A 13,496-nucleotide genomic window follows, 5' to 3' on the forward strand; every position below is an offset into this window, starting at 1 on the left:
CTTTAGGAGGCGTTGACACTAGTAAAAGCTGTTAGCTCCTCCCTGGCAGCTATACCCCCTCCAGCCTGGAGAGAGAGCTTCAGTTTGTGCACAAGCAGTAGGAGAAGCAAGCCAACCAAGAAACAAAAAACATGGAACATCAACCAATGCTGAAAAACCAACGGGGTTCTAATCAGCAACAGCCACAGCTGTGGTTGAACAATAATACTGGGTGGGTGCTGTGTCCCCCAATGAAGAGCGAGAAAGAGATTTTACTGGTAAGTTATACAAAAATCTCCTTTTCTCGCCCATATTCATTGGGGGACACAGGAACCGTGGGACGTCCAAAAGCAGTCCACAGGGAGGGAAAAACCACAGACCCATGGAAGCAAGTGTCCCTGCAGGCATCTAAGAAACTGCCGCCTGCAAGACCATGCGGCCTAAGGCAGTGTCTGCCGATCATAAGTATGCACCTGGTAAAATTTTGTGAATGTGTGTAAGGAGGACCAAGTAGCCGCCTTACACAACTGTGCAGCCGAAGCGCGATTCCTCCGAGCCCAAGATGCGCCCACCGCTCTGGTGGAGTGAGCCGTGACACCTAAGGGCGGAACCCTGTCCCGGGCGCGGTATGCCTCCGCAATTGCAGCCCGAATCCAACGTGCGATTGCCACCTTGGAGGCCGCTAATCCCTTGCGAGGCCGCTCCGGAATGACAAAAAGGGAGTCCGTACGGCGGAAGGAAGCGAGGCTGCTAAATTCAGAGCTCAGACAATAAGGAGACTTTTGTATTACTTACCAGTAAAGTCTCTTTCTCGCTCTTCCTTGGGGGACACAGGAAACCATGGGTATAGCTCTGCTCCCTAGGAGGCGTGACACTAAGTGAAAGCTGTAAGCCCCTCCTCCATCAGCTATACCCTTCAGCCTGGAGAGAGAGACTGCCAGTTGCGTGTCCAAGTAGTGAAAGATAACCACCAACCGGAAAAAAGAACTGTCGAGCCCCAACGGGGGCAACCAAGCCGGAACCACAACTGTAAACCCAAATGAAGGGCGGGTGCTGTGTCCCCCAAGGAAGAGCGAGAAAGAGACTTTACTGGTAAGTAATACAAAAGTCTCCTTTTCTCGCCCATATTCCTTGGGGGACACAGGAAACCATGGGACGTTCCAGAGCAGTGCCAGAAGGGAGGGACCAGAACAAACTAGACCAACACTAGAGGCATCAATCAACTGCCGCCTGCAACACCAGACGGCCTAAAGCAGCGTCAGCCGACGCATGAGTATGCACCCTGTAGAACTTGGTGAAGGTGTGCAAGGAGGACCAAGTGGCCGCCTTGCAAATCTGCTCCGTAGAAGCCCGATTCCTCTGAGCCCAGGAAGCCCCGACCGCTCTAGTGGAGTGAGCGGTAACACCAAGGGGCGGAACCTTGCCCTTGATGAGATAAGCCTCAGTAACAGCCATCTTGACAAAACGGGCGATAGCAACTTTGGACGCCGCCATCCCTCTGCGCGACCCCTCCGGAACCACAAAGAGCGAGTCAGTACGCCTGAAAGAGCTGGTTACCTCCAGGTAAACCTTGAGCGCCCTGACAACGTCCAGGCGATGAAGCTTCCTCTCCCGGGGGTGGGAAGGGGAAGGACACAAAGAGGGGAGAACGATGTCCTCGTTCAGATGAAAGGCGGAGACCACCTTAGGAAGGAAGGAAGGGACCGGACGAAGAACCACCTTGTCCTGGTGGAACACTAGGAAAGGTTCCAGACAGGAGAGTGCAGCCAATTCGGACACCCTCCGAAGAGAGGTGACGGCTACAAGGAAAATAACCTTGCAGGACAGAAGTCGCAAGGAAACCGTCCGCAGAGGCTCGAAAGGAGAAGCCTGGAGCGCTGAGAGAACCAGGTTCAGGTTCCAGGGCGGTACCGGAGGGCGGTACGGGGGAACCGCGTGAGCCACGCCCTGAAGGAAGGTCTTGACAGGACCAAGGGGGGCCAGTGGGCGCTGAAACAAAATGGACAGCGCAGACACCTGACCCTTCAAAGAACTAAGACCCAGACCTTGGGCAAGTCCGCTCTGCAGGAAGGACAAAACGGTGGGGAGAGAAAAGCGGAGCGGAGGAATCCCCAGATCGGCACAGAACCCCAAATAGGTCCTCCAGGTCCTATAATAGATCCTAGAAAAGGAGATTTTTGTGAAACTCACCTGTAAAATCTTTTTCTCGTAATTTCCATTGGGGGACACAGACCATGGGTATAGCTTAGAGATATTACTAGGAGGGACACTATGCAAAAAAAGAAGCTCCTCCTCCTCAGGCTATACCCCCAGGCACCTCCAGGAGAACTTCAGTCGTTGCAAAAGCAGTAGGAGAAGGAGAACGGAAACAAAACATTATGGAAACCATCACACAGCACACCCTAAGGCGTAAACCAAAAAAGGGGGCGGGAGCTGTGTCCCCCAATGGAAATTACGAGAAAAAGATTTTACAGGTGAGTTTCACAAAAATCTCCTTTTCTCGTTCATTCCATTGGGGGACACAGACCATGGGACGTCCCAAAGCAGTCCATGGGGTGGGAAAAAAGAACAAATCCAACACCGCCAGGAATAAACGTCCAGTAGTCAAACCGGAACCACAGCCTGCAATACCCTGCGCCCAAGAGCAGCATCAGCCGAGGCCAGAGAGTGTAACTGATAAAACTTTGTGAAAGTATGTAAGGACGACCAAGTGGCCGCCTTACACAACTGGGAAACGGATGCGCGATTGCGTCTAGCCCAGGAAGCACCCACTGCCCTTGTGGAGTGAGCGGTAATCCGCGACGGCGGAACGTGGCCGCGAGCGCGATATGCCGCAGCAATAGCGGAACGGATCCACCGCGCCACGGTGACCTTGGAAGCCGCCAGGCCCTTACGGGACCCTTCAGGAATCACAAAGAGAGAGTCTGAACGCCGGAAGGAAGCGGTAGCCCCCAGGTACACCTTCAGGGCCCTGACGACGTCCAGGGAGTGGAGAGCACATTCCTTGGGGTTCACCGGAGAAGGACAAAAAGAGGGCAGGACAAGATCCTCGTTAAGGTGGAAGGGAGAAACCACCTTGGGCAAAAAAGAAGGCACCGGCCTGAGCACCACCTTATCCTGGTGAAAGACCAGAAAAGGTTCCCGGCAGGAAAGTGCGGCCAGCTCCGAAACTCGCCTGATGGAGGTTATGGCCACCAGAAAAACTACCTTCCAGGTGAGTAAAACCAGAGAGATCTCCCTCAGAGGTTCAAAAGGCGCCGCCTGAAGGGCGCGCAGAACCAAGTTGAGATCCCAGGGGGGCAAGGGAGGCACATACGGAGGAACCGAATGCGCCACCCCCTGCAGGAAGGTTTTTACAGGTCTCAAAAAGGCAATGGACCTCTGAAAAAAGATAGCCAAAGCAGAAACCTGACCCTTTAAAGAACTGAGCGACAGACCCATGTCGAGGCCGGACTGGAGAAAAGACAGCACCACTGGGACAGAGAAACGTAGGGGCGAGTAGCCCGATTTCTCACAAAACACCAGGAAGGCTTTCCAGGTGCGATAATAGATTCGTGAAGAAGCCGGCTTTCGAGCCCTGATCATGGTTCTTACCACCGCATCAGAGAAGCCTCTCTTCCTCAGGATGGCGGTCTCAACAGCCACGCCGTTAAACGCAGCTGCCGTGAATTCTGGTGGAAGAGCGGCCCCTGAGACAAGAGATCCTCTCTGTCGGGCAGAGGCCACGGGACGTCCGCCAACATACGAGCGACGCTGGAGAACCAGGCGCGACGAGGCCAATCCGGAGCGACGAGAATGGTTGGTATCCCCTCCGCCTCGATCTTGCGCAGCACCTTCGGCAACAGAGGAATCGGAGGGAAGACGTAAAGGAGGCTGAACCGCTGCCATGGAAATACCAGCGCGTCCACCCCGTCCGCCCGTGGGTCTCGAGCGCGGGCAAGATACACCGGCACCTTGTGGTTGAGCCGGGAAGCCATCAAATCTACGTCCGGACGGCCCCATCGGTGGCAGATGTCCTCGAACACCTCCGGATGGAGAGACCACTCTCCCGGATCCACCTTGGTGCGACTCAGAAAATCCGCCGTCCAATTGTCGACTCCCGGGATGTACACTGCCGACAATACTGGAACATGAGACTCCGCCCATAAGAGGATCCTCGCTACTTCCCGCATTACTGCCCGACTGCGAGTCCCGCCCTGATGGTTGACATAAGCCACAGCCGTGGCATTGTCCGACTGAACCCGCACCGGGCGAGTCGCCAGGAGAGGAGTCCAATGGGAGAGGGAGTGGAAAATCGCCCTCAATTCCAAAACGTTTATCGGGAGACGGGATTCCTCCGTCGACCAGACACCCTGAACTGTGAGGTTCCGGAGAACACCTCCCCAACCGATGAGGCTGGCGTCGGTGGTGACTATCGTCCAGGAGAACGGAAGGAAGGACTTTCCTGACGATAGGTTCAGGGGAGACTGCCACCAAGGGAGAGACGCTCGAACTTGCCGGGACAGACGAACAGGAGTGTCTAGACCCCGAGGGTTCTTGTTCCAGAGGGCAAGGATCATCTGTTGTAGCGGACGAGTGTGAAATTGGGCGTACGGAATCGCCTCGAAAGAGGAGACCATAAGGCCCAGCACCCGCATGCACTCCCGAAAGGTGGGACGTGGAGAGCGTAGAAGGAGCACCATTGCCAGACGAATCTGGGAAGCCTTGGAATCTGGAAGAAACACCCGAGAAATCGAGGTGTCCAAGATCATCCCCAGGAACGAAAGTCTCTGGGAGGGGTGCAGAGAGGACTTGGGGAGATTGATCAGCCATCCGAACCGTTCCAGGGATTGAACCGTGATTCGGATGCTGTCCTCGGCCTGTGGAAGAGACGGAGCTTTTATCAAGATGTCGTCTAGGTATGGTAACAAAGAGATGCCCCTGGTGCGAAGAAGCGCCATGAGAGGCGCCAGAATCTTCGTAAAAACTCGAGGGGCGGTTGCCAACCCAAAAGGTAGGGCGACGAACTGGTAATGACGCCCCCCTATGGCAAAGCGCAGAAAGCGATGGTGGGACTCTGCAATAGGGACGTGCAAGTAGGCGTCTTGAATGTCCACAGACGCGAGAAATTCTCCTGGACTCAGAGAAGCAATAACGGAGCGAAGGGACTCCATGCGAAACTTCCGCACCCGTAGAAACTTGTTGAGAAGTTTTAGATCCAAGATTGGACGTACTGACCCCTCTTTCTTTGGAACAACGAACAGGTTTGAGTAAAAACCTGTCCCTTGCTCTTCTGGGGGAACGGGGGAAATGACACCACGGTCCAGAAGAGAGGAGACCGCAAAAAAGAGGTCCGAGGCCCTGGCTGGATCCCCCGGAACGCGAGAAGGGAAAAAACGTTCCGGCGGGCTGGACGCGAACTCCAACTTGTAGCCGGACGTCACCACTTCCAGAGCCCAGGCGTCCTGAACGTGAGCCCTCCAGACCTGTTGAAAGGAGAGCAGACGGCCCCCCACCACGAGGGGTGGGGGCACCCCTTCATGCGGAGGGTTGCTTGGGAGCAGGAGGACGGGCTGACTGCGCCCGAGGCCGCCAAGAAGGCTGGGGCTTGAAGAAAGGCTTCTTGCGGGAGTCCTGGGACCCCCCTGCCGATGAGGATGACGGCGTCCTGGCAGTGGAGAAGCGACGAAAGGACTGGCCCCGGAAACCTGAAGGCCGAGACCGAAAGGGACGCTTGGTCCTGGGCTGGGGTAGATGAGTGCTCTTGCCCCCTGTTGCGGCAGAAATGAATTCATCTAGTTGAGCCCCAAAGAGCCTGGACCCTTCAAAGGGAAGGTTAGCGAGGGATCGCTTGGATGAGGCATCAGCATCCCACACCTTCAGCCAGACCTCCCTGCGCTGAATGACAGAGAGGGCCGAAATACGGGCAAAGAGGGAGCCGATGTCCATTGAAGCCTCACAGAGATATTTAGACGCTTGAGACATCTGGATGATAAAATCCAGAGTATCTGCAGAGGCGTCCTGCTCTGACAGATCCTGGTGGTGGCGCTGCAACCACGTTGTAAGGGCTCTGGCGACCCAAGCCGACGCAAAGGCCGGTCGCAGGGAAGCGCCCGCCAGCGAGAAGATGGACTTGGAAAGTGAATCCAAACGTCTGTCCACCGCATCCTGCAGAGAGGAACCGTCTAGGACGGGAAGGGCCGTGTTCTTGGCTAACCTGGCCACCGGAGGATCTACCTTAGGGGAAGAAGTCCACTTTTCCACTGTGTCAGCTGGAAAAGGATAAAGCGTATCCATACGCTTGGTGGCCGAAAATTTTTGATTAGGTCGATCCCAAGCTTTTGATAGGACCGCAGTGAATTCCTCGTGAATAGGGAACACGGCGGACTCCTGTTTCTTGGGTGGAAAAAGGGAGAACTCCCGACTAGTGGAGGGAGGAGAATCCCCTTGTATATTAAAAGTGTCACGGACAGCTGCCACCAACTCGGTTACCATGGTGGAAAGCTTAGGCAGGGGTTCCCGCTCCGTGACTTCGTCCGATCCGGACAATTCCCCATCGGATTTGCGCTCCCTGCGAGGGGGAGAGTCAACCGGGCATGCCTCAAGGCGAGGGGGAGAAGCGGAGTCATCCGAGGAGGAATGCTGCCGCTCACGCTGCCTTTTAGAAGTCAGACGCCCTCTGTGAGAGTCGCTGAGAGGGGATGGAGTGGTGGATGCCACTGGAGTAGTAGCCGCCATGCGCTCCATGAAGGACATGGCTGCCTTGGCAACTAAGGCCAGATCAGCTGCCGCATTAGACATGGCGGAGGCCCAGGCGGGTACCGCTGGATCCGCAGGGGCAGAGGGAGGACCGGGCTGAGCAAGAGAAGGAGGCTGATCCTGTCCGGGAGCAGGGCATGAGTCACAGGAACCAGTGACAGAAAAAGGCCTAAGGCATATTTTACATGACTCCAGTGGAGCCTGAGAGGAAGCCTTGGAAGGCTTAGGGGCCCCAGGTTTAGGCATGATGGTATTCCAAAAAAGATTTCCTACCAGGTTGCTGCAATTCCTACCACCCAGGCAACAGCAGAAGTCTCCGGTCACCGAGAACTGAGGAGCTGCACGGCCGCAATCCAGCAGAGTCTCCGGCGTAGGGAGAGACAGAGCTGGACGCCGAGGCTCCGCCCCCTTGGACGCGTCATTGCGGCGCGAAATAAGCGCGCGAAATAAGCGCGCGCGCGCACTTCAAATACACCCCTTCGCCAGAAACGGCGCAGCGGGGGTTAATATCGGGAGGAGCAGGCCGGCGGGAGCTGCAGAGAGCGCAGCGGCCATAAGATAAAATACACTCCTTCAGTGCCAAGATTGCCGCCGGTGCGGCCATAGTCTGAGCTGCAGGCAGGTATCAGTGGAATCACCAGCCCTCCCCAGAAGGGCCCCCTCCCAACGGGAAAAAATGCCCCCAGCCGGTCCTTCTCTAGCTCACCTCAGGTCACAGAGCGCCAGACAGACGACATGAAGGGGTGGGGGGAGGGGGGGGAAAGGAGGGAGATTGAAGCAGGCAATACTTATCTGCACAGCATGCTCCCTCGATGTCCAGACCAGCAGGGATTCACCTCTTCAGACGTCTGACTCCAATCAAGGAGAGCAGTGCTCTGGTGGAGGGTAGGCAGCAGGTGTCCCAGCAGCTGGTGGGATGCCAGAGCTAACATGTCGAGCCTGGATCCACTTTTCTTCTGTGGGGGAATGGGAGGTAGCCAGGAACCTTCAGAAGACCGTGGCAGACCCTCCACAGGGGCCAGGAAAGCGCAATGCTGACCTGCGTCCCCATCTGAAACCAGAAAAAAATAACAAACAGGAGAAGAATAAATGTCAACCTCCTTGAACGGACACTAAGCAAAGACTGAAGTTCTCCTGGAGGTGCCTGGGGGTATAGCCTGAGGAGGAGGAGCTTCTTTTTTTGCATAGTGTCCCTCCTAGTAATATCTCTAAGCTATACCCATGGTCTGTGTCCCCCAATGGAATGAACGAGAAGAGGACGGCTTACGGGCGCGGACGACGTCCGCAGAAAAACCCCTACGTGTCAGGACGGTGGTCTCAACAACCACGCCGTCAAACGTAGGGACCTTAAACGCGGGTGGAAGATCGGTCCCTGAGAGAGAAGATCTTCCCTGGCGGGCAGCGGCCAGGGCGCGTCTGCCAGGAGCAGCATGAGGTCGGCATACCAAGACCGGCGGGGCCAGTCCGGAGCGACCAGAATCACCGAGACGCCTTCCGCCGCGATCTTCCGAAGGACCTTGGGCAGGAGTGGGATGGGAGGGAATATGTATGGACGCGCGAAGCCTCGCCAAGGAAGAACGAGGGCGTCGGCTCCGCAAGCACCCGGATCCCTGGCCCTGGACAGATAGGCGGGGACCTTGTGATTGAATTTGGAGGCCATGAGGTCCACGTCCGGTATGCCCCAACGAAGGCAAATGGCCTCGAACTAGAGTTGTTGCGATACCAAATTTTTGATTCGGTTTCGATACCATGAAAAAGTATTGCGATACTCGATACCATTCGATACCACGCAAAAAAAATAAACAAAAAAAGCCACGTGCATTCCTCATTTTTAAAAATCGCGCAGTTTTTATTTTATTTTTTCTGTTCCGGCATTCACCACCTAGATTTTTTTTTTATATTTTAATAGTTTGGACTTTTCTGACGTGGCGATGTAATATGTTTATTTATATATTTTATATGTGAAATTGGGAAAAGGGGGGTGATTTATACTTCATATTTTAGTGTTTTTTTTTTTTTCACTTTTTATTTAATAACTATTTCCCCCCTTAGGGGCTAGAACCTGGGATCTTTCATCCCTTTTCCTATTCACACTGCACCACCAATGATTTTACCCCTTTATACAGGAGGCGGGTACTAGCAGATCAGCGGCAGTTAACTGCCGCTGATCGCAGCTCCCTGTCAGGGGCAGGGTGCCGGCAATGCGATTCTGCTGCCGGCACCCGCCTCCTGTATGTGTTAAAGACTGACTACTGTATATGAGTCCAGACTTTCACTATTAGGCCACACAGAGCGGCGCCCAGCGATGTCTCAGCACTCACCATTTAGTCCTGGGCGCCGCTCCGTTCGCCCGCAGTGCCCCATTAATGTCTCCTCTCCTGCTCCACATGCTGCTGAGCTGATTACTATCGGAGCGATGGGAGGAGACATCAGCTTCACTAGTGGGCGTTCCTTCTCCCTGGCTGTAGCGCTGTCCAATCGCAGCGCAGGGAAAAGGAACGCCCACTAGTGAAGCTGATGTCTCCTCCCATCGCTCCGATAGTAATCCTATCATTGGTGGCGCAGTGCGCCCGCCCCTCCTCCGCCCCTCTCTTCTCATTGCCGCCCCTCCTCCACCCCCTCTCTTCTCATTGCCGCCCCTCCTCTGCCCCTCTCTTCTCATTGCCGCCCCTCCTCCGCCCCTCTCTTCTCATTGGTGGCAGCGGCAGCAGCACAGGGGGAGGGAGGACAGCTTCCTTCTCCCCGTGCTGCTGAGAGAGAACATGAGCGCGCCGATAGCAGCGCGCTCATGTTCAGAGATACTAGACTGCGCAGCAGCGCAGCCCAGTATCGAAAAAACGGAAATCCCGGTATCGTATCGATACCGGGACAAAAGTATCGATTGGGTATCGAAATTTCGATACCCGCAACAACCCTACCTCGAACACCTCCGGGTGAAGAGACCACTCGCCGGGGTCGACGGTGGTGCGACTGAGGAAGTCCGCCGCCCAATTGTCCACCCCTGGAATAAAAATTGCAGATAGAGCCGGGACGTGGGCTTCCGCCCAACGGAGAATGCTGGTGACCTCCCGCATTGCTGCAGCGCTGCGAGTGCCCCCCTGGTGGTTTATGTACGCCACGGCCGTGGCGTTGTCCGATTGCACACGAACTGGATGACCCTTCAGCAGATGAGTCCAGTGTCGCAGAGACAGAAGGGCCGCTCTCAGCTCCAGGACATTGATCGAGAGTTTGGACTCCGATGGAGACCAAATGCCCTGGATGGATCGGGGAGGAAACACGCCTCCCCAGCCCAAGAGACTGGCATCGGTTGTAACCACCAACCAGTTGAGCGGCAGAAAGGACCTGCCCAGAAGAGGGGACTGTAACCACCAGCGGAGAGATGACCGCACCGGAGGCGATAGATGGAAGGGATGATCCAGAGACTCCGGCGATTTGTCCAAGGAGGAGAGGATCGCCCGTTGGAGAGGGCGGGAGTGAAACTGCGCAAATGGGATCGCCTCGAAGCAGGCAACCATCTGCCCCAAGACCCGCATGCAGAAGCGGAAGGACGGTCGACGGTGGAGAAGGAGACCCCGAATCGCCCGACGGAGGGTCAGTCGTTTTTCCGAGGGAAGACGTACCTCCGCCGCTCCCGTGTCTAAAAGCATTCCCAGGAAGACCAGTTGTCTGGAGGGGGGAAGGGAGGACTTGGGGAAGTTGATGACCCAACCAAACCTCGCCAGAGTCTCTAGAGTGAGATCCACGCTGGCAACCGCTTGAGAAAGGGACGGAGCCTTGATGAGGATATCGTCCAAGTACGGTAGCAGAAAAACACCCCTGGAACGGAGTAAGGCCAAAACCGGGGCCAGGACCTTGGTGAACACCCGGGGGGCTGTTGCCAGCCCAAAGGGAAGGGAGACAAATTGGAAGTGGAGGTCCCCCACGGCGAATCGGAGGAAGCGATGGTGACACCGGGCTACCGGAACATGGAGGTAGGCATCCTGTATATCGATGGAAGACATGAAATCTCCCCGCTCCAGGGAAGCCACCGCGGAACGGAGGGACTCCATCCGAAACCGTCGAAGGAGGAGAAAACGGTTGAGCTTTTTGAGGTCCAAAATGGGCCGCACCGAACCTCCCTTCTTGGGAACTACAAAGAGGTTCGAATAGAACCCTTGGAACCTTTCCTCTAGAGGAACGGGGGTAATCACCCCCCTGTCCAGTAAGGTTTGAACAGCCGCGGAGAACGCAGCCGCGCTTTTCGGGTCCCGCGGCGGGCGGGAGCGAAAGAACCGATCTGGAGGGAAGGACGCAAATTCGATTTTGTATCCGGAGGACACAATTTCGAGAGCCCAGGCGTCGGAGACGTGAGCCATCCAGACGTCCCTGAAAAGGAGGAGCCGGCCCCCCACCCGGGTGGGTGGGGGCGCGCCTTCAGGCAGAGGACTGCTTTGCTGCGGGTGTGCGGGCAGCCTGCGGCCTGCGCCAGGAGGGCCGCGCCCGAAAAAACGGCTTCCTACGCTTATCCTGGGGAGGGGCCGAAGCGGCAGCTGTGGGGGGAGCCCCAGAGGTCCTGCGGGAGGACCGAAAACGAGACGCACCAGGGCGTCCGCGGGGGGCGCCCCTGGCTTGGGGTTGAGGAAGATGGGTGCTTTTACCACCCGTGGCCTCCGAAATAAGCTCGTCTAGGCGGACCCCGAAAAGGCGGGAACCCGCAAACGGTAGCCCCGCCAAGGAACGTTTGGAGGCAGCGTCCGCTTTCCAAACCTTCAGCCAGAGTTCCCTCCTGACGGAAACTGCCAGGGCGGAGGAGCGTGCTATAAGGGCTCCCGCATCAAGGGAGGCCTCACAAACAAAATTCCCGGCCCGAATAATAAGCTGGGCCAAGGAACATAGGTCCTGGATGGGGATGTCCGAGTCCAACTCCTGTTCCAGCTGCGCACCCCAAGCAGAGATTGCTTTACCTGCCCAAGCAGAGGCAAAAACCGGTCTGAGAGCAGAACCGGAGGCAGCAAAAATGCCCTTGGAAAGGGTCTCCATGCGACGGTCCTCCGCTGACTGAAGAGAGGACCCGTCGGGAACAGGGATGGCCGTGTTCTTTGACAGACGGGCCACAGGGGGGTCCACCTTGGGTGGGGACGACCAGGTGGCCACGACATCGGCTGGAAAAGGATAGCAAATGTCCAGCTTCTTGGGGTTGACAAAACGGGTGTCCGGGCGAGCCCAAGCCTTAGACACCACGGAGGAGAAATCAGAGTGGATTGGAAAGACTTTTGAGGCCTGCCTGGGTCTGATAAAGGAGACGCTAGCTGCGTCAGAGCTAGGGGGGTCATCTTGCACCTTAAAGGTGTCACGAATATCAGAGATGAGTTGACCCATCGCTGAGGCTAGCTTGGACGGCAGGGCCGAGTCCATTTCCAAATCTGAAACCGCCAATTCACCTTCAGAGGGCGAATCCTTTGGAGAGGAGAGGCCCGTCTGAGTGCGCACGCGTGGCGGGGAGAGGGAGGCATCCGAGGAGGAGGCTCGCTCTACTCTAAAACGCTTCTGAGAGTGCCTAGCTCGGGAGGGGTCACTAAGAGAGGGTGAACCCGCTGCAGCGGCAGAAGCGGTGGACCCGGAGGGCGCGACAGTAAGAGTGGCGTCCTGCGGGGTAGGCGGCCTGTCTATTAGGCGGCCCACGACATGAGTGAGGCTTTCCACGGCCTGGGACAGGGATCTAGCCCAGTCAGGCGGGTCAGAGGAAGCAGGGAGCGACACAGCGGGCGACTGAGGCTGCGGTGGAGCTCGGCATGCAGGACAGTGCGGATCAGACTGTCCCCGGGGAAAGGGTTCCCTACAAGCGGTACAGGCATGGTACCAAGGCTTGGCGGCTGCAGAAGGGTCTGACATGGTGGAAAAAATGTTGCACTTAAAGTGGGAGACCCCAGGGAATAACGGAACGGGGATTACACCCAAGCAACAGTACTGGTGGCACGGAGGGGTTAACAGTCCTACCAGACCCGGATGATGCAAGCAGCAGCAGCAAGGGCAGCAGACTGAAGGAGGCTGTGGAGGAGAGGCAGCAGGCACGGAGATGAATAGCTTCAGGATCGGACGGCAGAGAGGATTCCACGCAGCACTAGAGATGTGGAGCCCGACGAAGCAGGAAGTAGCGGAGCGCATGTAGAAAGCTCCGCCCCCCCCCCTGCCGCGCTGAAGGAGAAGCAGAGCTGCGCGCGCGCGGCAAAATGATTTAACCCCCGAGGTAGATGAAGTGCCGGCCAAGATGAAATGGCGCCGTTCGCGCCAAGTAAGCGGCCCCCGCGCCGCGCCTGGATGTGGCGGACGGCCTCCTGCCTACAGCCGTCCCCCTGATGCCCTGCCGCTAAAGAAGACGAAGTCCCCCCCAAATGATGCCCGGTAAAGTTGCCGGCCCCGATATGCCCATGGGGGGGGGGGGGGGGGTTGATGATGTAGCAGCGGTGGGAGGGAGGGAAGGGGAGGCTGGAGCAGCCACTCTCACCATACGCTGTCTTCGTCCTCAATCCATCCAGCAGGGTCGCCCCTTCAGCTACTGGCACCGCAGTGGCAGGAAGCCGGGGGAGGGACTTGGCGTGCGGGCGACCCTTGAGCTGGCGGGACGCAGGGGAGCGAGGCTGCCCTGGTCCACCTTGTCTTCTGTGGGGGAGGCGGCAGTGCGGAATTACCGGCACTGCCGCAACTCAACCCCGGGAGAAACAGAGGGGTCTAGTGCGCCTCTGTTGTCCCTGTAAGTAGAAAAAAACCGAATTAAAAACAACAAATAACGCAAAAAATAA

The 13,496-nt window shown here is 56.7% G+C and overlaps 1 protein-coding gene across 3 annotated transcripts in view; it reads right to left on the reverse strand.

Moving 5' to 3' along the window:
* Window positions 1-13,496, reverse strand: part of KIAA0100 (KIAA0100 ortholog) — a 92,453-nt gene that overhangs the window by 11,617 nt on the left and 67,340 nt on the right. The gene's annotated exons all lie outside the window — the stretch shown is intronic.

The sequence above is a fragment of the Bufo bufo genome, chromosome 3 (assembly GCF_905171765.1).
Source record: "Bufo bufo chromosome 3, aBufBuf1.1, whole genome shotgun sequence".
In the NCBI taxonomy this organism is placed as follows: Eukaryota; Metazoa; Chordata; class Amphibia; order Anura; family Bufonidae; genus Bufo; species Bufo bufo.